Below are 24,473 nucleotides of genomic sequence, written 5' to 3' on the forward strand. Positions count from 1 at the left end.
CCCCAGTCTGAGGAGGACACAGCCCTGACCCCAGGGAGCCCCAGTCTGAGGAGGACACAGCCCTGACCCCAGGGAGCCCCAGTCTGAGGGGGGAGACAGCCCTGCCCTCGGGGAGCCCCGGTCTGAGGGGGAGTCACAGCTCTGACCTCAGGGAGCCCCAGCCTGAGGGGGAAGTAGCAGCCCTGACCTCAGGGAGCCCCAGCCTGAGGGGGAAGTAGCAGCCCTGCCCTTGGGGAGCCCCAGTCTGAGGGGGAGTCACAGCCCTGACCTCAGGGAGCCCCAGCCTGAGGGGGAAGTAGCAGCCCTGCCCTCAGGGAGCCCCAGTCTGAGGGGGAGAAACAGCCTTGGTCTCAAGAATCCCAGTCTGAGGGGGAGATACAGACATGCCCTCAGGGAACCCCAGTCTGAACGGGAGACACAGCCATGGCTTTACAAAAATCCCAGGTGAGGGTGAGGGCAGGAAAGAATGACGCACACATGAAACAGGCTCATGACCCTTGAAAAGCTCTGGAAAAAGTCAGGGCAGATGATTATAGGGTAGCAGAGCCCCAGTGGCTGGGCTGGGAAGGAGGCAAGTGATAGGCTCCTGGATTAAGTAGCAAGTTCTCAGGGGAAGCAAGGCCTTTAAAGGTGGCAGGAACTCACCTCTGCCCTCCCTGTGTTTAGATCTGGGTTTTCCCCCCAGTATCTGGCTCACAGGGTGAGGGACCTCAGTCCATCTCAGGTGCTGAATTCAGTAGCACCAGGGCCTGAGCAGATGATAAAAGGGACTAAGCAGGATTGGGAGGGCTCGCTGGCATGGCCTGGACACCTGGCATACCTTCATTTTGTCCCCACCTGCTGTGGTCCTGCCCTGCCACTGCCCTGTCCTGCCCAATGCCCAGAACAAGGCGCAGCTGCTTCTGGCCTCGGCTCTAAACTTCTGGAACTTCTGGAAGCTTCCTTACGCCCCTTCTCTACAACCCTAGGCTCAGGCACATTCTTCTGGGTGAGGAAGCGTCTGTTTCAGAGGTTGAGTGTTTCAAGGTTGACTTCCTGAGAAAGCTGTGCAGTTGGCTTCCTTCTGAGAGACTGAACACCTAGCATCTTATACTCTCTAAACTTTCTGAGGTAGAAAATGCTTGTTTACTTGGTCTTGTTAATTTTTATTTCTAAGAGGTACTATATGGACATGGTAAAACAGAAAATTCAAGTACAGTAACAATTGGTGAATCTAGGTGAAGGGTATAGGCAGTTCTTTGCGACTCTTCTATAAATTTGAAATTACTTCAAAATAAAATAAAAAGCTAAAAACAAATTCAGAACAGAAATGTAAACCTCTCTGGGCGCCTGGGTGGCTCAGTCGGTTAAGCGACTGCCTTCGGCTCAGGTCATGATCCTGGAGTCTCGGGATCGAGTCCCGCATCGGGCTCCCTGCTTGGCGGGGAGCCTGCTTCTCCCTCTGACCCTCCCCCATCTCGTGCTCTCTCTCTCTGTCTCATTCTCTCTCTCAAATAAATAAATAAAATCTTAAAAAAAAAAAAGAAATGTAAACCTCTCTTCCATCTTTTCCTCTGACCACTACTTAGTTCCCTTTCTTGGAGGCCCCCAAGTTATCAGTTTCCTGTACATCTTTCTAAAGATAGTCCACAATATATTTATAAACTCTTTTTTTCTCCCATGTAAATGGTGGCATTTCCCTACACTGCTCTGCGTTTTGGCTCTTTCACTTAATATATCTGGAAACCACGTGATGTGAGTACACATAGAGCTGTCTTGTCTTTTTTGTGGCTCCAGGGTATTCCATTGAACGGGTGATTCAAATTTTCACTGGGAAGATACTGTATCATGAAGAGCGTAAACTTGGGAGTTGAGATGCTTGCTCCACTACAAAGCAGTTGTTCAGTGTCGAGCCAGTGAGTCAATCTCTTAGTGACTCAGTTTCCTCATTGGTGGCCCGGGGTTAATAACGGTGTCTACCTCGGAGCGTGTTGTGCAGACTCAGTGAGATGCCACTTGTGCGGGGCGTAGGTCACTGCCCGGCGTGCAGTAAGCACTCAATAAACGCTGGCTGCCACTCCCTCCCGAGATAGTTTTGCCAGACCCCTTTGAGAGAGAGTGGAGCTGTTCCCGGGCTTTTATTACTATAAACAATGCCACCCACGAATATCCTAGTCTGCACCTCACTTGGTACTTGTGGGAATGTCTCTGTAGGGAAGGTGCCAGGGACTGGAGTCGCTGGGGCAGAGGCCACGTGCATTTTTAATTTGGAAAGACACTGCCAGGTTGTCCCCCAGCCCCCAGCCCGAGGGGGTCCTCGCCTCACCACCACAAGCCATGTTGGAGCCTGTTTCCCCCCAGCCTTGACAACATGAGCATGCTCGCTTGAATGCGGCACTTCGCAAATTTACTGTTGTCGTAGAGCTTCTTGGGGGCAGTCACCCAAGTCCACGAGGGTATTTGCTGGGAGCAGCCAAACCCACGCGGCGGGCTAGAATGGTCTACAGCTTGCAAAAGTCTAAAGCTGGCTCTGCCGAGATCCACGCACACGCACTCACTCTACGCATTTTTATTAAATGTACGGCGTTCCACCACGAGTTTGCAATTGTTGGTGGCCGGTTTTTCTGGGCCTGTTAGCACATCACAACTGTTGGTTAAGTCTGATAATACTTCAGATTGTGCTTATTGTCACCATTTCGTGTCCGAGCCAGGGACCCGCCATTTCTAATTACGTTGTTAACCTTTTATCCCACCTATGAAGGCATACAGACGACGCTAGTGTGCATCTGTCATCGTGGGGAGGCCTGCTTCTTCTACCTGGACTTAGACTTCCTGCTGTGGATCACCTATCAACCAACCTCTCTCCCTTCTTTTCTTGGAAAATTGGAGCCCATTATTAAAAAAAGAAAAAAGAAAAAAGCAGACCCCGCATTGAGTAACCTGTCATCTGAACACCGAAACCTCACCAACACGAAATGTATCTGAAGGGTGAGTATTCCTTTACAAAAGAGTTTCTACTGAGTTAATTTTAGTAGATTTTTATCGAAGCCCTTTTAGAGGATTAATACAGGCGAAGGATTGTTTGAGGATGGCGGCTTGGGGCAGGAGAGCACACTGTATCTCTTACTGATTCGAAAACGTTCTCACCCATAGCCTCCACGTGCCCGGATCTCGCACAGGCCCCAGGCTGCAGTGCTCCCTTATGATTCACTCTGATTGAGGCTGCTGTGCCAGACTTTCTAGGACTTTTGTGGGCTCCCCGGCCCAGTCAGGCATCAAAGCCTCCGATGCCTCCTTCCCCTCCGATGACCTTGCAGATCTGACAAATGCCAAGGACTTTGCCTGCGCTAGATCTGGTGTGGAGTCCGTCCCAGGCTGCTCAGAGTGATGGAAACAAATTGGCTGCATCTCCAAAAGCCTCTGGCGGGGGTGGGGGGTGGGGGTGGGGGTGGGGGTGGGGGGGTCAGGTTTAAGGTGAGGATGCCCTTGAATGAAGGTCAAATAGGTTTCCTTTTCTCCAATTGTTTAATAAACTACTATTAATCTAATTACAACACACATGCGGAAAGGTGCACAAATCCTGAGTACACAGCTTGATGATTTTGTAACATGCGTCTCATGAGTTTTACATGCAATTAATCATCCAGATCAAGAAAGAGAGCACTGCCAGGTTCCCATAACTCTTGCTCAATGGCCCTCCCCGACTGTCACCCCCATCAAAGGCAGGCACTCTTCTGTCTTCTATTCCTGACAGTTAGCATGGCCTGACTTTGGAATATTATATAAATGGAATCACATCGCATGTACTCGATTGTGTCTGGTGCCCTTTGCTCAGCATTGGGAATTTACCGTGTTGTGTGTCCGTTCATTTATTCTCATGGCTCTGTAGTATCCTATAGTGTGAATACACAATGTTTAATCCATACTAGGACAATCATTGTGTTGTTTCCAGTTCAGGGCTACGGTGAATAATGCTGCTGCTGTAAACATTCTTATCTATACCTTGTACGGGCTTCTTAGGTACCGAGGGGAGGAATTACTGTGCCAGAGGGTAGATGGGGCCATTTTCGCAAGTGCTTTTCCAGTAGTGGTGTATGAGAGTCCAAACAGCTCCTCCACGTCCTCACCCCCACCACAGTCAGTGGTTTCCATTTACCGTTCTGGTGGTCAAAACGACCTTTCCACACCACACATCTTTTGATCGCCTTCCTGCTTTGCCCCAACATTTTATTGTGAAAACTTTCCGACATAACAGAAAAGCTGAAACAATTGTACACTGAGGACCCATATCCGCATGATTGCAAGATCTAATCATGTAGTCGACGTTCGGGGTGATCTTTTTTTTTTTTTTTCCCCATGTGTCTAACCATTTATCCATCTATCTGTCAACTGTCTTCTTAATTGTCATGCTTCTTCAGGAAGGTAAAACTCATGTATCCTCACATTTATGCATTTCAAGAATATATTCAATGGTTTCAGTAGATTTGGATAGTTGTGCAACCATCAGTAATCACCTGACAGAGTTCCCTGTGCCTTTTGTAGTCAGTCCCTACTCTGACTCCCAACCTCAGGCGACCGCTCATCTATCTGTTTTCTCTCTGTGGAGTTTTACCTTTTCCGGAAATTTCATATAAATGGTATCATATAGTATATGGTCTTTTCTGTCTGGCCTGTTTCATGAAGCATAACGCTTTCGAGGGCATCCATGCTGTAGCATGCGCACTAGCTCCTTCTTATTGCTGAGCAGGATTCTAGTGTGTGGACATACCTCAATTTGTCTATCCATCCTCCTGTTCATTGTCCCCATAGGGTTTTAATGACAGGATCACAGTCTGTCCTAAGGAGACCTGGCCCATTTATGGAGTGGTCTACTTACGGGAAGAGGAAAAGGCAGAGAGAGACAGAGACAAAGAGGGCTAGAGACAGAGAAGGCAATATTCCTGTTGCCCCCACATGTCCTGTTCAAACCAGCACTGGGCCTCCTCCCTGTTCAGAAAATTCCCGACTGCCCTGTGCTCAGCTATCTCTCTGAACTCTGCATACCTGGCCGGCCGCCCTCCTCTAGTGTCCACAGTTCACTGCCCCAGACTGGTATCTCTTTCATGGCTGACTGTCTCATTAAGTCCTACAAAGTTCACAAAGAGCTTAGCATCCTGGCACACGGTTTAGGACTTGGGAAACAGTGGCCTTCAGTGCCGGGCGGGCTCTTTGAGGGCAGGAATCATGGCTTTTGTGTGCTTTTGCTGTAGTTCCAGGCCCAGCACGTCATCGGGCGCACAGGAAGGGAGAACAGTGGACAGGGCAGTGGGTCGGGGAGCCTTATACGGTCTAGGCCTGAGCACCCCGAAGAACTCAAGCCCTCTGGTGAGCTCCTTATTAGGGAATGGCCCCGGGCCAGGTCTGAGGGTCGCCAGATTTGGGTGCCAAACCACAGCTGGGAATGCCAGGATCACTAACGAGGTCCTAGTGAGCCTAGGGAACAAGGAGGCTCCTGCCAACAGAGGCCCAGGCCACTGGGAGTGGTTGCTGGGACCCCGAGCTGGTGAGAGGCCCAAGCAGCAACCAGGCACGCTGCTCCCCTCCCACCTCCGTCTCGGCCCATAATTCCCACAATGCCTAACTTCTCTGCAGACCCCAGGCTGCTCTCTCTGCATGCTTCTCGGAGTGCTGAGTGTGTGGGCTCCCAGGCCTGGGCCAGTGATGCCCCCCTCCCTCCCTCTTTGGCCCCCCCTAAAATGAGGGCCCCGGATCTGAATGTGCCTTAACAGCTGCACTGTCCATGCGTGTTGTGCCTGAAGTTCTCGAATGCAGTGGTTCTCATACTTGAGTGATGCACGCTCAGGTACAGGAATGAGTTCTCGATTCCGCAGATGAGGGTAGAGCCTGAGAATTAATTTTTTGCATGTCTAGCAAGTTCCCAGGTGATGCTCATACTGCTGGGCCAGGCACCAGTCTTTGAAAATTTCGGCTCTAGCACCTGAGTAGCTCAGTCGGTTGAGTGTCTGACTCTTGATTTCCACTCAGGTCATGATCTCAGGGTTGTGAGATCGAGCCCTGTATCGGGGTCCATGCTTGGTGGGCAGTCTGCTTAAGGATTCTCTCCCTCTCCTTCTGCCTCTCCCCTACTCTCACACACACTCTCTCTAAAATAAATAAACAAATCTTAAAAAAAAAAAAGAAAGATAAAGAAAATTCCTGCTCTAAAGCTTTGGGTTTCTCCTCCAGGGGCTCAGCTTGAACCTTCCTCCTGCCTGCTGGGGGCTGGGGGAGGGCAGGGGAGAGGCATCTGTTTCTTTCTCTGCACAAGTCCCGAGAAACATTTGGATTTTGGTGACCGTGAGTGTAATGGTAGGAAGTTCCCACTGGACTTGCCTCTGGCCACAGGGCATGGCCAGTCTTCCACAGGAAGGGGCAGAGACAATGCCTTGTGGCCAGTGTATCATAAAGACAAAAACAGATCAAAGCTGGAGTGTCTGAGTATAAAAATTAGTAAGTGGTTTCATAAAAGAGATAATCAGAACTCACTATCCTTCTAACTGCAGTGTCAGTAATAAACTTAGTTTTGATTTTGGAAGTAACCCCTGTAAGAAGAACTCAAAATTACATGGGTCAGACAAGATAGTAAGTGCAGTTTTCCTGGCAGTGTGCTAGAATGATTGTTCAGCTCAATTCTGCGGTCAAGCTGGGCCTAAAAAAAGGTCCACAAGAGTTCTTTAACACACTCAACCCTCAAGCCAGTCCTATGAGGTAGATATTCTCATTCCCATTTCACAGATGAGGAAACTGAGGCATCACGTTAAATGGCAGATTCAGGATTCCAACACGAGTCTTTTCTTGACTCCACCTCAGAGTCGAAACCCCAATGTGAGGTGGTGTTGCCCCCCACCCCCCTTTTTTATTTTTAAATACTGAATGTTAAGTGAGATTCTCCTGAATACTTTCTAGCCAAATTGCTGACACATCAGGCTGAATGAAGGCTAAGGCAAGCTCTTCTGTTCCTTGGGGTGTGAACGCCCTCGGCCCCAGCTGGCTCTACCAGGAGTAATCCAGCATCTCTGCTGTCAGAAATGACAGATTTGGAAAGAGATTCCTCTCTTGGCTTATCTGAGCTTAAGACAGGTAAGATCGATCGGGAAAGCTGATCCACGGCGATCACTTTTAATTGTTCTTCAGCACCTGGGATCTGTGTGTTTAAACAACCAGGTATGCCGCTTAGTGCTCGCTCAGGGGGATTAGAGCTGGCGCTGCGTCAGCTGGGCCCCCACAGCTCACCCCGGGGGACAGATGGGTGGTAAGTGAGGGAAGTGTCTACCTCCTCTGAGTGTTTGCACACGGTCATATGAGTAGGCTCCGCTGGAAGGGGCACCAGTCGAGCAGCATACAGGATGCTGTTGCCTCCTGGGACTATGGTGGGCTCCCAGATTTGCGTTACAAATTTCTTCCCAGCCACAGTTTATCACTCAGTAAAGAATTTAGGCAGGGAGTGAGACCAATTATGGATTAGATAGTGACCTTTGGGTTGGGGCGGATGAGCGCCGCAGGTGGCAGGGGTGAGGGTGAAAGTGGGGGAGGAGTGGGGACGCGGGGTTTTGATGGTTGGTGATAACAGAAGATGGTGACAGCCGTGGTGGGGGATGGTGGCACAGGAGATGGGATGCTTGAGGAAGGATGCCTACTGGGATGATAGGCTGAAGAGCTCAGGGAACCAGCTGGAAGGTCCAAAGCTGGGGATGGAAATTTGATCATGGTTTGGGATGGCCGGGGCGAGGGGAGGGTCGCCTGGAGGAGGCATTGCTTTCGGATTACCCACTCCCTCTCCAGAGGTGTCTGCCCGGGGTATTTACAAACCTCCTCCAACAGCGCAGCTGGGAGGTCCTTCCTGGCTGAGATTTAGCAAACCTGTTTCCCGAGGAGGCCTCTTTTCCCACCACAAATGGATGGGTGCTGATGTCAGCAGGAGGCAAAGCTGTAAGTCAGCACGAGTGGGGGCTGTGCTCAGGGGCCAGGGGAAGAAAGGGCCCTGCCTGGCATGGCCTCCTCTGACCCCCCACCCCCACCCCAAAGGGGAGGCCCTGACCAGCTTTGTGGTGTAGCTGTGCCACCTTGGGTGGCCAGAGGCTCGAGCTTGGAGTCAGAGAACGCTGGACGTGGAAATCAGCAGGACCATCTGGTTCATTCCCATGCGAAGAAAAGAGAGGCGTTATGATTCCCATTTCCCAGATGAGAACACTGAGGCCTTGGGAAGGGAAGAATTGTGCCCAGGGTCTCCTGGACAGGCAGCAGCAGAACCTGGCTCGGCACCTCAGTCTCCAGACTCCTGGCTCTGAATTGTGTTTGCAACAGCACCTCATTTGCACGTGGATGTGGGAGTGTGGAGTGGTGGGCCCACGGGGCGGGAGTCCGACAGAACCAGGCGGACTCCTGGGTCTGCCATTCACTTGAGGGTGGGTGTCACTGGGCGCCTCTGTTTTCTCTTCTGTGAAATAGGAGTGCCCAAGTATCGCTTCTAGGGTGGGGGACAGGAGTCAATGAGATGGGCATAAGTAAAACTCCATATGAATGTTAGTTTTCTTCCCTCCCTGAATCATTAGTCCTAGGTGGGAGCTTTCCGTGTACTTCAGCGTGTGTTTGTGGGTGCTGCTGTGCATGAGAGAGCATGTATAAGACTCCAGATGAGAGAGAGAGAGAGAGTGTGTGTGTGTGTGAGAGAGAGAGAGAACATTGAGATTCACAAATCCTGGCCAGGCAGGCCCAGCGAGGGGAAGCCACATGTTTACTGATCTTGGGAGGCATTAGAGGTTGGAGCCTCTAGGATTGGCCTGGCATGGTGGCAGGGGGGTGCCTGGTGAGGGAGGTGCTTTGGGACCCCCCAGGCTGCTACAAACCCGGCCGGCTGCTGCCCTAGGAGCTGGTGGGGCAGCGCAGGGCTGGTCTCAAGGTTGGGCAGTTCATCTTCGGGGCTTAGGTGAGCTTGTCCCCCAGCCTCGGTCCTCAGAAGTCAGGACTTGGGCATTGATCCTGCCGGGGTCCCCGTGGGCATTTGGAGAGCAGTCCAGTGGGGGATGTCTGATGAAGGGTTGGAAAGCGGGCTTTGAGGACCCCAGGAGAGGGGAAAGGAGGTAAGGCTAGTCCCTAGGCCTCCAGCAAATTCCACCTTCCTTGTACCCCAAAGTGACCCTGCCTCTCCCCTCGTTCTGGGAAGAAGCCTGAATAGGTAGAGTCTGGTTATTGGTGCTGTTTATTAACATTTGCATCACATTCCATCTGGGAGCTTGCGGACCTAGGATGCCAATTCACTCCCCGACATGTAGGTTTTGTGATGTCACCAGAAACACTGGCTCCTGGAGAATTGCTAGGGCACAGAAGGGTCTCCCTCAGAACTTCTTCTAAACTGCCTATAATCTCCCCCATTGCATTCACAGAGGCCTAATGCATTGGAGTCCTCGCAGGTCAAAGCTGAGGTCAGACCTCGATGGCCTTTCAGTCCAACTGTCTTACTTTACAGATAAGGAAACTGAGGTCCAGACAGGAGGCCTGACTTGCTCAAGATTATACAGTCAGTGGCGGTGTGGGGTCAGAACCTGGTCCAGCCTCTTCCATATTCATTGTTTGACTGACTATGCACAAAAGCACGCATTTGGGGAGCATCCTTCACGCGTACCCCGCCCAGCCTCCCACAGGACCTCTAGCTTCATTTTGCTTCATAGCAGCACCTGACATTACATATTTTGTGGTTTACCTTTTGCCCCCCACCAGAATGAAGCTCCATGGGGGCAAGAATTTTTTCCCCATTTTATCCATTGCCATATTGTAAGCATCTAGAACGCACAGTTGCTCAATAAGGAATAGTGGGATTCATTCCTTCATTCCTTCCTTGGCCACCTCTCTCTATTCTGGAACCTGATAATATGGAGAGGGGTCAGAGCTGGCCCCTGTTCCAGACCCGCCCCCCCACCACCACCTGAAGGTGGGAGGGATCAGCTTGCCTGGTGAACTCTGGAAGGTCACCCTTGGGGGAGGGAGGAGCTAGGGTGAGGTGCCGGGAGACTTTCCTGAGAACCCAGAACTGGGTCATATCTCAGGGTAGAGGCAGGGGAGCCTAGCAAGCACAGAGGAGACCAAAGGTGTGGACACAGGTGGCTTGTGACCAGAGGGAGGGGGAGAGAAAGGTAGAAACCCATGGAGGGTGGGAGTGGGAGCAGGGAGGGAGGCCTTGAGGGGAGAGCGTGAATGTGATGCTGTGGAAGCCTGGGCCCTGGGTGTCTGGGGCAGGCTGTTGGGGGCAGGGGGTGGCGGGGGGACGGACCCTGATGTTTGTTGACGTTTGGGTGGGCTGGAGAGTGGGGGTGAGGGCAGAGAGAAAGAAGTCCAAGTTCCAGCCCCTGCAATGCATATGGTCAGATGGGGAGACATTGCTCAAGCCTAAAGAAGAGCTTTGGTTGGAGGCTCAGTTTTCTCATCTGTAAAATGGTGATGAAGACACGACCCTGGGGGTGGGGGGAGGTGAGCTTTGTCTGAGATGATCTGTCTGAATGCCCTTTGCCCACTGCTGGACCCCCAAACACACAATGGCCTGTCCTCCTAAACACTTCTCCGTTTTCCCTGGGCACCGTCTCTGGGGAGTGGGGCTCTGGGTCTCTGCCGCAAGGAGTGGGCCGGGCCCCACCTGCCTCTGCTCCCCAAGCCCTCTATGGTTGGTGGCCCAAGAGGTCACCCAGTTTCCTCTGTCCCAGTTGACCAGAACCCTCTGGGCTCTGGGGGTGCTGCGGGTTTCCTGGCCAGGGCCCAGGCCCCGGCCTCACTGGGGGCTGTGAACAAGAGAGCAACAGACCAGATTTTGCAAGCCTGAAATAGTTTATGGCCAGGCTGAGGCAGGGAGGAAGGAGGGCATGGCCCCAGGAATGCGGGAGGAATGCCTGGGAGGCTTGTTCCTGCCCCCCACCCCTCCTCAACTCCCTAGGGGAAAGCGAGCCCAGTCTTCCGGCCACTGGGTACTGGGCAGCAGAGAGGGAAATGGTTTGGGCCCTAGCATTCCAGGGCCAGGGAGTGGGTATATATGTGAGGGGTGAGCTAGTCTTCCTCCCTGGGTATCATCTCCAAGGAGGCCACCGGGATAGACCCATCTGTGCCTCGAACTCCCGTCAGGCTTGCCCCTGACTTGGCCAGCAGCGCCGTGGACCCATATCTTCACTATAGGGAGGGGAGGGGGTGGTTTTTGTCTTGAAGCAGGGCCTCTGTGTCTTCCTTTAGACTGGGAGCCCCCTGAGGTCAGGGTTTGTGCGTTCCCTTCAGGCTGGGAATTCTTTAAAGACCGGGACTCTGATGCCCCCATCAAATGGAAGCCGCCCAAAGGGTGGGCTGTGCCACCCCTCACCCAAATGCCTCTCATGGCCAGGATGGGGTGGCTCCCGAAGCTGGGCCTACAAGTGGTCTCCATCCTCATTCCTCCAGGCCCAAGACTCAACTGCCTTCAAACCTGCCTGCAGAGTGGGGAGCCTCTAGGGACCAGCTGAGTCTTGTGGACTGGACACCAGCCTATCAACAGCCTTTGCCCCGACTCCTGTTCACAAGACACCTGAGGCTCTTTCCTGTGTGTTGGGGGGAGAAGCCAGGCCTCCATTACCCATCTGGATAGTCCACTTGGCCCTGCTGGTACCATCCTCTGGGCTTTCTTCTGCTGCTCGTGGTCTGGGGTCCATCCTGGGGAGGGCTTGGGAGTGCACAGGCCATAGCGTGCCATTGTCTGCCCACTAATAATACCTGCACATTCCTGGGGCCTGTATCGGGGCCAGTCATCTTCCCTTTCATGTTTGACCCTGCCCCAGTGAGCCAGTGGATGGGGTGGGGGCTGGATAGGGCCCCAGGTCAGGGGCAGACGGGCAGGAATAGTGGAGGGTGGAGAATAGGTGTCTGGTCTATTCTCAAGGTTCTAGCGCCCCCAGTTCCCACTAAGGCTTCGGCTCCGGTAGGGAAGACACAACGTGTCAAAACACTGGCTGGCCAGACCCCATCCCTTTTTTTAAGATATGGCTCTCTTGCCTCTACTGGCAGGACATCCCTTTCCAATTCCCTTCACACACTCCTAGACCAGCCCCAAGAGGTCAGTCTGTGGTCAGGGTTATGGATAATCTATGCAGAGTTGGACCACGCTGTGGATAGAATTAGGGGAACTGAGATCAGAGTTGAGGATCAGGCTCTGACCAGGGTTGCAAGTCAGCCTGTTTTCTGGGTTAGAGGGATCAGTCTGGCTAGGTAGGATCAAGGGTCAGACTGTATCCAGGATTAGGGATCAGTTTATACCTAGGATTAGGGGTCAGTCTATACCCAGGACCAGGGATAAGTGTATATCCAGAAGTAGAAAGTCAATCTGTTTTTAGGATTAGGACTCAATCTGCACCCAGGACCCAGGCTATATGTAGGATTAAGGTTCAGTTTATACTTAGGATTAGGAGTCAGTCCAGGGGGCGCCTGGCTGCTCAGTCAGTAGAGTGTGCCACTCCTCATCTCAGGGCCGTGAGTTCAATCCCCACATCAGGCACAGAGCTTACTTAATTAATGAATTAAAAAAAGGACCAGCCTAGACCTAGGAATAGAGTAGTCTATACCCAGAATTAGGGGTTAATGGGCACCCAGGGGTAAGTGTGAGTTTTGCACTGACACTGAACCTATGACTTGGCCACAGAAGGTGATCCTGGCCCATCTGGTCATAGAAGGCAGAGAATACAGTTTGCAGTTTGGTGGAGAGAGAGTTGGCCGATTCCTTAGCCATCCACTCTGGGAACTCACCTCTGGGAGTTACTAGGGACAGGGTGGGGAGCCTCATCCCTCACAGAGAAAGCTTCAACTTGAAAAGTCACCAGCAACACCAGCCTAAGCCCCCTGGGGATGGAGCATGGCACCCAGGCAAGGAAGGTCCCGCGAATGCCTTGGAGGCAACATTGCCTAATGCCATGGACGGGAAGAGCCCTCCCTGATCAACTCCCCAGATGGCACTTCTATTTGCACTGGACTCTCGAAACTCATTTACCAACAGCTCACTCTGCAAACATTTCCTGAATACCTACCGTGCTTGAGTCCAGAGGTTCTCAAACTTGAGAGCGCAGAAGAATCATCCAGGAAACTTGTGGGAAAGGCCGATTCCCAGGCTCCACCCCAGAGACTTGGGAGCACAAAGGTGCTGGGGGCCGCCCAGGAATCTGCATTTCCAATAAGCCACCGCGGTAGCAGTTTTAAGACCCTACTTGTGGGACCTATCCTCAAAAGGCTCATCGGTTTAAAAAAGGATTGTGGAAAACACCCGTAATTCTGCCTGGTGAGTTCGGTGGGTTGGTGTCAAGGACTTCCCGGATAAAAAGGTGTATATGACCATTTTCAGAGAAGCCCCGAGAAAGCCCTGCAAGGAAGTAACTAACAGTGAGTCTCTCCCTTGTTTCTGACCACACTAAGTTAAAATTATACCTGCCTTACTGCAAGAGTTGTCTAAAACTTAGCTGTTTAACTATCCCAAAGCATTTTCATGTGCTTGGCAAAGTAGGAGAATTAGACACACAGAGATGAGTTTTGAGCAGAGACGTGTAAAGCAAAGCATAATTAATGCATTAAATGAGGCAAAGGAAAAGAACGCATAGGAAAATTCTGCCTGCCTCCAGTGCTAAGGGAGGGGACAATGCAGCACAGCTGTTATTATTAATAACTCACCAATTGTTTATGAACAATCGTCCCGACAAACACTGCTCAAGCAGCCCAGAGCAGCTTCGCTGAAGCCGAGGCCCTGTGCCTTGCCCCCCTCTCCCCCGCAGAGCGCCGCCAGCCAAGAACCCTGCCTGCAGTGGGTCTACGGAAACCACAGGGTGTATGCTTTCCTTTTCCAAATGGTAAATTAAAATATCGATCATGCTTTTGCAGACAGCACATTCCTCTCTCTCCAGCCTGCCCCTGGATCAAGAATCCTGGTGTTGAAGTGCTCAGTGATCTTGAGCACCTTGCTGAAGGCAGGGAGGCTGTACAGTATGACAGTGCTTCCCCCCCATCCCCCCTGTGGCTCACTGCCATGTGGCATGCTTCTGCAAGGTTACATAAACTTTCTTTATTTAAGGTTTCCACTCTTCCCTCGGAGAATGAATGGACTTCCGGGCCTGCCTGTGGGGCAGGAGCTTAAGGTATTGTGCTGCTCAGAGGGGGAGAGAGGGCTGGACAGAGTCCCAGGAGCTCCTGGAGGCTACACCCTCCCTGTCTGGTCCTGGGAATCTGGACCCTCCTGCTGGGAGGACAGGAGGTGACCTTCCATTCCTCTGGGCTGGGCTGCAGGCCATCTGGTCACAGGCTCCTTGAATCCCGCCAGGGAGATTTTTCATTTATCTTAGTTAAATTTCACCTTTGTTGGGTTTAGGCCAGCGTTTCCAGAGTGGTATGGGATCCCTCTGGTTCTTGCAGCCGGCCGTGGCTTTCCCAGCCCTCTGGATACTCCCTTCCTTCAGAGTCGCACCTCCCCAGGGCATTGCTCCCTTTCATTCATTCATTCATTCATTCATTCAACAAGGCTTCACTGAACAGCCCTGAGATTCCCCATCTGGGGCGAGGCACTGAGCTCTAGAGGTAGACCCATGGTCACGGTGTAGACGGATGACCAGGCTCAGAAGCAGATCACTTCTCTCTAGTGTGGTATAAGTATGCCAGGGGATTAAGGGGGCATGGAGGGCCCATGGAAGATAAGGAAGTCTTCATGAGGGAGATAACACTTTATCTGAGTCTCAAATTAGGAGAAGGGAAGAGTGGACTGGGGGTGTCCAGGCAGAGAGAACCTGGAGTCTGGAAACAGCATGGCCAGGGATGTTTTAGAAGTCACCTTCTAGGGTCTGCACTGTGAGGTCAAAGTGGAGAGAGTGTGGGGCTGAGGCTGGAGAAGCCTGTAGGGGCAAGGTCCTAGGAGAGTGTGGGGAGCCAGGGCCTCCCCCCCGGGGTAGCGGGGTAGTGGAGAACATGGAAGGTTTCAACTTGAAGAGAGTGACCTGGTCAGGTCTGCCAACTTGACACTGTCCCTTAATAGGACCTGATGTATCTTTTCCATGGCTGTGGGTTCTTTTTTTTTTTTTTTTAAGGTTTTATTTATTTATTTGAGATAGAGGGAGTACACATGAGCTGGGGGGGAGGGGCAGAGGAAGAGGGAGAAGCAGATTCCCTGCTAAGCAGGGAGCCCGGACACTAGATCCCAGGACCCTGAGATCATGACCTGAGCCAAAGGCAGATGCTTAACTGACTGAGCCACCCAGGCGCCCCGTGGCTCTGGGTTCTTAACAGCTCTGGGAAGGTAGGTTGCCGTAAGAACTGGACAGTGTCATGAGCCACTGAACTGCAAAATCTGGGGGAGGGAGAAGTCTTCCAAGACAGAGGAGCCTGGATTTAGATCCCTCGCTATGTGAGTTCTGCCAAGGTATGGAAACTACCTGAGCCTCAGCGGCCTCATCTATAGAATGGGAGCAATCAAATACTGAAGGCCAAGTGGCAGTGAGCAAGTGAGAGAGCCTAAATGAGAAGCTGTCGGGGAGGGGGGCTGGAGCTCATTCCAAGACTGTAAGTGGGGGGACCAGAGCCCCCTGGCTGCTGTCTCCATGGCTGCGTGAGCTGCTGTCTGTGACGTTCTTCCTCGCGGGAGGTCTGATAACAGAGCCTGGAGAGCTATCCCCACCATAAACAGTCAGGCCCTGGGTTTCTCCTCCTGATCTTGTACCTCAGCCCTGTGTGCCCTGTGGCCCACCAGCCCTCTGGCTCCAGAGCAGGGGTGGGGAAGAGAGGGGTCTGCCCAGCTTCCGGCAGGCCTCACAGTTGTGCAAGGCCATCTGATTCCAAACAAACTGGGAACCTACCACCTCCCTGGCAATTCCAATCATTCTGGCCAGCAGGTGGCCAGGCTTACACTGTTTGGGACAGTCAGGGCTCAGGTCCCAGGCCAGGTCTGCCTGACCAAGGCTGAACCTAGTCTCACGGTATCAGGGGCTGGCATGGCTGGGTCTCTGGTGCAATGGAAAGAGCTCTGGGCAGGGAGTCAGGGGTTCTAGGTTCTAGTCCTAATTCCCCCACCAACTCACTGTGTGACCTGGGGTAAGTTCCTCACCCTCTCTGGGCCGTAGTCATTTTAGCTGAACCTCAGGAGTTTGGTGGTGATGATCCAGGGTGCCTTCCATTCTGGCGTGCTGGCCATTTGAGTTGCTGGGACCTAAGTCCTTGGAAAGATGACGCGGCTTTTCCCCAGACTCCGGTCAGGGGGCATACCGCCCCTTCTCATTTATTCCATATCGGCTCCAACTCCAAAGAGCAAACCACAGGCATGAGAAGAACTCTGGTCACATGTGGGTGGCCTGTGTAAGAGTGAGGAAGAGCTTCTTGGATGTTTTGGGAGCTTCCAGGTGCTGCTTCATTCATTAGTCCATACATTCTCTCATTCAATGAAATTGAAGAATGAATTCATTCATTCCTTCTTCATTCACTTGGTTAATAATACGAAGGGGCCCTATGATATGCCGGACCCTGTGCTAGGACCTGAGATTTACTAGTGAGCCAGATGGGTAGAGTCCTTTGCCTTACCGGAGCTCGTGGCCTGGCCTGGCCTGGCCTATTTTTCCAGAGAAGCTGGAATAGAGCAGGCCCATGTGTAGCATCTGAACCTCAGCCCTGGGAGCCCTGAGACCCAGTGGGACCCCATCCACCCTAATCCTCTAGAATCCTGTCCTAACCCCTGAAGGGGAAGTGGAGGAGAGAGGAAATATGTCTCTGCTCCAGGAAACCCCCATGCTGTGAGGATCCCCAGCCCTCACTTCTGGAGCTGGTCCTGGAGCCAGCCAACCCCTCAGGGACCCACGGGAGCCATGCATCAGCAGGCGCAAAGCCAGGCCCTGCCCTGAATGGTCTGGGTGAGGGCAGCCGGCAGCTCCCAAGGAGCAGGGAGTCTTTCTCTGGGCTGCTGCCTCTGCTTATGGATAATACAGTGCTCAGTAAGAAGGGTTTGGGAAATGGAGGCTGGACATAGCTCCATAGCCATGTGGAAGGAGGGGTCGTGCCCTGGGGAAGACTCTGGGTCCTTCCAGAACTTGGGGATGTGGAGAGGGGCTGCTTTGCTGGGCACCACATGGTGTTCTCACCAGCACAAGCCGGCCCTTGCACCTAGCAAAAGCAAGGATGGTGTCAGGGCATAGGCCCACTTGCAGGGGATCTGGCCCAGAGAGAGGAGTGCCTTCAACAGGGGTGAGGGGCACCTGGGCCACGCCCACCCTCCCTCTATACCATGGCCAACTTGACTAGCCCCTCTCCCTCCTGGCCTTCCAGGCTCCTGGGGAAGGGATGCAGAGGCTCAGGAGAGGTGTCTTGCTCTGCTGCCCCCCCCCGCCCCCCCCCGCCACTTCTTGCACCGGGCTCTTGCCAGAGTTCAAACGGGCAAACATTAACAGACTCCTTCTTTTCTGTCCCTTCTCTGTCACTGACCTTTCAATAGTCTCCATTTTGTGTAGACCCCTGTTGAACTTGGCCTTTTGGGCGGTTCCAGACGTATGTTTAGTATTCCAACCAGTTACACTAATCTAATATCCCAAGTCACTATTAGTTGAGCTGATTTTCTCCTGGGGAAATGGAGTCCCGGAGGCAGGACAAGGACTTGCCAGCTCATACGTCCAGCCAGGGCTGAGCTCAGACCACAACGCTGGGCTTCCTCAGGTTCCCCAGCTGGCTGCCTCCTGGGGCTTGCTCCAAAACTCCAGGCAGGACCAGCTGCATAATTTGTGGGGTCTACCGCAAAATGAAAATGCAACGCCACTTGTGCAAACATTATTAAGAATCTCAAGATAGTGACAGCAGAGCATTAAACCAAGTATGCAGCCCTTCTACACATGGGGCCTTGTACAAGGACACAACTCACATGTCTGCAGAGCTTGTCTGAACCCTAGGAATGTGGAAGGAGGAGGGGGGACCCCAGCCAGTTCGCCCCTGGGAGATCAGAGGATGCGCTCCTCCTTGCTGGATGTGTCTCGGAGTCAGCCAAGATTTCCAAGACCAGTAAAAGCCACCGTTTGGGGATCACTCCTGCACAGAGGGTCAGTGGGGTGCAATGCCTGGCTTTCCAAAGGCGGTGCGGGGAGACAGACCCAGAGGTATATCTTTATTAGCAACTGGCTGTCTTAAACATCCGCCCCATGGAAAGTTCTTAGGGACCCCCAGGAGGGACTGGAGGTGCCCCCACAGCTACCAGCAGAGGTTCCAGGCGGAGTGATGAAGGACGTGCCGAGGGGGAGGAGGCGGCCACAGTTCCTACCACCTTATGCAAGAGGGAGAACAAAGGGGCTTTGCTGGGAGGTATTATAAGATTAAGTGGCTGGGTCCAGGACAAACTCAGCAAGCCCCTTGGGACCTGAATTAGCAACAGCAACTGAAAGGGGGGAATTAAAGCTCCTGGCCCTCTCACGGAGGCCCCCACTCCCTTAGTCCCCGCCTGGGCCTCCTCACAGAGCTAATCTGCTGCCTTGCCCAAGTTCCTGCCTGGGGCCTGTGAGAGGGGCTGGTCCCCTCCACTTAGAGGGGACTGGAGCCTTCCTGGGGAAGGAGCTGCCTGACCCCTGACCCCTGACCCCTGGGGCACAGGCTCTGAGCAGGCTGGGTGGCCCAATTTGGGCTGAACTTAGACACTTGGCTGAGCTCTAGATTTGAGGGGAAATCGCTGCTTCTCTCTGGGCCTCTCCTTCCTGCTGATAAAGTGGGAATTTGGGGCCATGGACCCAATGGCCATCCTGGGGGTCCTCGAGCTGGTTCCAACAGGCCTCAGGGTAGACACCTCTCAGCCACATGGGACAGGAGTGTCCCCAGTACAGATGAGACTTTGGAATCTTGGGCCAATGGGTGTCAGGTTAATTTAAAACATGAGAGGGTGTTTGAGGTTCCACCATCTGGTCCCCACTGGCCTTCCCAGGTTCGCCTCCTTCTACCTCCCATGTGACAGTGTAAGCAGCACACGCACAGCTCTTTGCTCCTGCTGTTCCCACTCTGGAATTCCCTTTCCTGGCTGCCCCTTCACTTCTTGAGGCCCTGCTCTGTACACCCGGGAAGCCCCTCTGCCCCTCCTAATGTCTCTCAGGGCACTTACTAAGCTAGCAGCCTCCTCTCTGTCTGTGTCTGTGTGCTTCTAGAGAGCGGGAGCCCAGCCGTGCCCGGGGCCACACAGGACGTGGGCCTGCGTGCAGCACCGGGATGTTCGGCGGCCGGGACACGACGTTGGGAGCTCCCAGCGCTCAGGGGAGACAGGGATGACAAGGCTGCACAACAGCTGAGGTGCCCGTGTGTTGAAGACACTGGAAAGAATTACAGGGGTGATGGGAAAGGACAAAACTGTGGGAATCTGGAAGTAGAAGTTCCCGCCCCCCCCTCCCGAGCCGAGACCCGGGGGGTGGGGTGGGGGGAGAAGGCGGGAAGGACAGGAGGAGAAGAGCCTTCCAGGCAGAGGGAATCGAGGGTGTGGGGGCCCTGAGAGGGCCGGGGAGCTGTGCACTAGGAGCCAGGCCGGCCGGAGAGGGTGGGAGATGGGGCTGGGGTGGGCGCGGAGGGGATTGTGGACCTTATCCGGAGGGCAATGCAAAGCTATTAAGGGGTTTTAGGCAGGCGAGTGAGTGAGGTGATAAGATTTGCATTTCTAAAAGATCACTTTCGCTGCTGTGTGGAGAGTGGATTAGGAGGACAAGAGGCTCTTGCAGTCGTGAGAGCGGACAGAGAGGGGACTGGACAAATTGAGAGATTTAGGGTGGGAGTTGACAGAATTTGGAGGTTGGTGGGATTTGTAGGGAGAGGGAGGAGGAGGGGAGGCTCCAGGTTTCCGGCCTGTCCCTCGGGGTGGTCAGTGGTGCGAGCAGACAGCATGCATCTGGGCATTGTGTCTCCCCCCACCTGTTAGCAGGGCGTGGGGGCGTGGATACTGGAGCCAGGGCAGCCTGGGCAGCCCTGTGGGGCCGCCCAACAGTTCTCCACACCAGTGTGCCAGTAAACATGTATGGAAGGACGGAAGGACACACACCCACACAGACTCAGATATTACGTGTGTGTACACTGACCCTTAGGTTCACAGATACATTCACAGCACCTGCCTGGATACAGACATCCACACACCCACACGCTTACCTGGAGCAGGCCCCCTGGCACGCACATGTTTACCTGTGTAAATAGATCTTAATTATTAATGATAAAAATAACCAGCATTTATTGATTGCATGGTCTGTACCAGGTGCTATTTCAAATCCTTCATATCCCATCGAGATGCGCAAACGTGGCCACAGCCCACTCACAGTACGTCTGCGCGCATCCCGTGCACCTACCCACGTGCGTATGTGCATGTAGGCGCGGGAATGTCATGCAGTACCTACTGTGATGTACACGGTTGCATATTTATTACAAAGGCACAAATCGCTGCAGACGTATTTTCCAGCGCGCACATAGGCACACTCATATGTATACGGTCTACACACTCAGTTCCCACACGTCCGCTTCCTCTCTTGCGCGATGCGCGCATCCTCCTGTGCAACGGGAGAGTGGTACACACTTGCCCGTGCACCCCCTGTTTGTGTCACAGGCTCCTACACGCAGCACACACAGATACAAACTCTCTGACCCTTTCTCCCACAGGGCAATTTATGACCATCCGGGCTCATGTCCGGATTTGCCATTAACATTAATGAGGTGATGTCGCCCGGGTGTTCGGAAACCCTTGCCCGGGCGGGGGTGGCGGGGTGGCAACAGGGAGAGGACAGAGAGGCCATGGTCACAGAGGAACAGCTAATTAGCCGGCTGACCAAGGTTTGATTGTTTTTCCCACGGCTTCCACCACTGTCCCCAACACAAGACCAGGTTCTGGCTACACCAGAGGGTGGTGGGGACAGGGAGCAGGACTAGGGAAGGGGAGGGGAAGAAGGGAGTGGGAGAAGGTGGGGGGGGCGGTATGGTGACCGACCCCCATTTCAGTGTTGCCCCTCCCCCTTCCTCAGGAACACTCTCTGCCTAGAGCTATCGGAATTGTTTCCTGAAATGCTTCAAAATTCTTAAAGGTGTGAGTCTCTGTGGCCCTTTCTGCCCCACAGTGAACCTGGTATCAGAGTCAAATTCAACACCTTCATTTCAGGAACTTTTATTTGCTGACCCAGGGAGCATAAAAGGAGTCCCACCCCTATGTTACCACCTTATGTTACCATCTAGCACAGGACACAGTAATAGCCACGCACAGTGCTCTTTGCCTCCTCCGTTCTCTGAACCAGCATTTTATGAACCATGAGACATTGTTTTAAGCCCTTCAACTTCCTACAGTCACCCAAATCCATGAAAAACCTTTCTAAGCAGGAGTGAGTATGGGCTTCCCATGAACTTATTAATCAGAGAAATGTCTCCCGAGCCTTTTGGGCATTACAATAAGAAAGGGAAATTACAAAATGAAAATGCGATAACTGCAAATAACCTCTGCACACCTCTTTGGGGGAAAAAAAGCTATCTTTTTTTCCCCCAAAGATTTTATTTATCTATTTGAGAGAGAGAGCATGAGTGCGGGGCGGGGGAGGAAGGGGCAGACGGAGAGGGAGAAGCAGACTCTCCGCTGAGCAGGGAGCCGGATCCCAGGACCCTGGGATCATGACCTGAGCCACCCAGGCGCCCCACAAATGTGTCTTTCACATCCTTCATGCATCTGAGGCTCACAGGAGTCCTGTAGGGCTAGCAGAGTAGGTAGAGTTATCCCCATTTCACTGATGTGGAAGCGGACTGAGAAGGGAGAGGTTTGCCCATGATCATGTGACTAAGGAGGAGCAGGGCTGAGCCTTGGCTCTTTCAAGCCACTTCTCTGAATCACATACTCCATGTTCTCTGTCATTTATTTGTAGGACTTCCTCCCAAAGCGTAACATGGATTACATTCCATGTGCTTTCGGGGAACTTTTCGTTAAATCTCCTGAGTTACCTGGAGGAGTCCTGGGGTGGAAGGTGGAGAGTGTGGTCCCCAGCCAGAGATTAGGGTCATGGACTCTGGTGCTGGGAGGAATCTGGGTGTCCTTGTCTTCCCATAGACCTAGATGGGGACGAGGCGCCTGGCTGGCGCATTTGGTAGAGCAGTAGACGCTTGATCTCGGGGCCCTGAGTTCGAGTCACACATAGGGTGTAGAGATTACTAAAAATAAAAAAGATAGAAATGGGGACATCAAGGGCTTCTTGAGCCCAGATGGCACCAGGATGACTGCCTGGGACGCCCAGATCAAAGACTGGGGTGCTAAGGGGGGCCTCCAAGAGTCCTGGTTTAAATATCACCTTCAGGCATGTCCCCCTAAGGAATCATTAGCTTGGTTTTACAAACAAGGAAACTGGAACCCTGACAAGTCATTAGGGCAACAGTATTTACTGAACACCTATTATTATATTATGAAGCGCTGAGCTCAGTACTCAATATGATGAAGGACTAAATGAGCACAGTTCTCGAGGTGCTTACAGTCTGGTGGGGAGGAAAGAGTTTGAGACTTGGGATCACAGAGTCTGGGTCTGAGTTCCAGATTAGAGGGCCATTTGTTTTTGAACAAACAACCCTGATTTAAAGTCACTTTAACCTCTCTGAGCCTCAGTATTCACATCTCTACAATGGCAATGTTCCTACTTTCCTTTAAGCCTGCCATTAAAAATTAGATCTATAAAACGCCCGTGCAGTGCCCCTCACAGACGTGGTCCCCTCTTAATTTCCTACCAGGCTCTGTTCTGTTCACTTCTTACCCCTCCCTCCCTTCTGGCTACTCCCTCAGGATCGACCACCTCTTTTGGAAACATCTGAACTCTTGGCCCAACCTTATCAACTCCCCCACCATCCCCAGCCACATCCTAGCTTGAACAGGAGGGATGCTGTGAGCAACACGGGGGTGGGGGTGGGGGGTCAATAGCTCTCCTCTGCAGCCTCTCACGTCATCCATCCCCCACCCAGAGGAGATGAGACCCACAGGCACTCCCTCCCTCTTTCTCTGGCTTCCTCAGCCCAGAACACAGCTTTTCCCAGGAACACCCACTTCACCCAGCCACTGAAGTCCTTTCTCACTGCTCTTGAGGAGCTGACTCCAGAGAGACAAATGCAGAGATCGACAAGCCCCGGGATGTCCTAGGAGAGCTGGCTCAAAAGCCCCCCTCGGGACATTTGCTCCCCTCTCTGCTCTGCAGCTTCACTCCGTTTGGTGAAGGTGGCAGGGTTTAGGGTGGGGACAGCTGTGGCAGGACTCTCTAGCTGGACAGAACGTTGCCCCCATAAGGTTGGTGGGGTCTGCCAGGACTCTGCAGAACCTGGGCAGCCTTCCCTCTCTGTCCAGCCTGGATGAGGGTGAGCATCCCAGATAGGGATGGGGACTCCTGGGTCCCTGCCCCTGCTGTGCCTCTCCTCCAGCCTGGGCCTCAGATCTGCTTCTTGGGCTTTGGTCTCCTATCCTATAAAATGGTTGAATAACCTGCCCCTGGCTCCCACCAAATCTACGCAACCTGGTATATTACGGGCATCTCATAAAACTATGAAACACACTTAAATGCCTGCAGTGCCATTCAGATGGAACTGGGGTCCCTTGTGGAAACTTGGACAGAGCTGTGGGGTTCAGGGTAGACCACAGCACATTCTTGGTGGGCGGATGGGCTGCCCAGGCCAAGGGGCCATGCTTCCCTGGCCCTGTCCTTCCTTCAGCCTTAAGCTGTAAAAAGGCCAGCTACACAGAGCCAGAGATGCCTCAGAATTCTTTTCAGGGGCAGCGTGAGGCAGCGGGTCCCGCCAACAGCAACACGGGGAGCCTGCCGGCTGCCTGGGCACCCTGGTCACGCCCCCTGCACAGAGCAGCTTCTCAGCAGCTTGTTTCCTGGGGCAGGTGGACTGGCGGGAGTCTCTCAGCACTCCTCCGGAGATTGCATGGCCTGTCCTGTCCAGGGGCACTGGGGAGGCGGGGGTGGCCACTGGGGGATGCCTGGAAACAGTGGGTTGGGAGGGAAGTGGCCAGGAATGTGAGCAGGGAGAGCAGGGTGTGAGAACAAACAGTGAAACCAGCAGGAACATGGATGCGGATGTGGGGGCAGGTGGGGGGCTCTGGCTAGGAGCACTGGCAGGCAGTCACTGGAGGGCAGGGCAAGGGCTGAGGGATGGGTTCCCAGGATAGAATGTCACACTGTCCCCCAGCACTCAGGCGGGGGGGTGGCGAATGGGGTGGGTACTGGGGTTCCTCCCCCGAACCTGCAAGCCAGGCCTCTCAGTGCTTGAGAGGTCTGAGATCCTACAGGGAGAGCTGGGGTCTGGGCCTGCTATGGGTTCTATGCCCTTTCTACCTAAGGCTAAGGAGCTCTTCCCAGAAAAGGGCCCGGAGCGCTTACATGGGCTTGCAGAATCAGGGGCTCAGGGTCACCAGGCTGAGGAGGCTGTCCATTCCATTTCTGCCTCCTTGCAGTACAACCGAAGGCAGATGGCCTCCTCCCTCTGAGACCTCA

At 53.2% G+C, this 24,473-nt stretch overlaps 1 protein-coding gene and 1 long non-coding RNA gene across 2 annotated transcripts in view; both read left to right on the forward strand.

Annotated features, from left to right (window-relative positions):
- POLH (DNA polymerase eta) overlaps positions 1-24,473 on the forward strand; it is a 277,794-nt gene that overhangs the window by 214,600 nt on the left and 38,721 nt on the right. The gene's annotated exons all lie outside the window — the stretch shown is intronic.
- LOC102740852 (uncharacterized) overlaps positions 2,712-24,473 on the forward strand; it is a 42,433-nt gene continuing 20,671 nt past the window's right edge. Inside the window, exon 1 of the long non-coding RNA XR_014147400.1 lies at positions 2,712-2,967. This is a non-coding gene — a long non-coding RNA (uncharacterized LOC102740852). The remainder of the gene's footprint in view (positions 2,968-24,473) is intronic.

This window comes from Leptonychotes weddellii, chromosome 8 (genome assembly GCF_054177405.1).
Source record: "Leptonychotes weddellii isolate Sample4059 chromosome 8, ASM5417740v2, whole genome shotgun sequence".
NCBI lineage: Eukaryota > Metazoa > Chordata > Mammalia > Carnivora > Phocidae > Leptonychotes > Leptonychotes weddellii.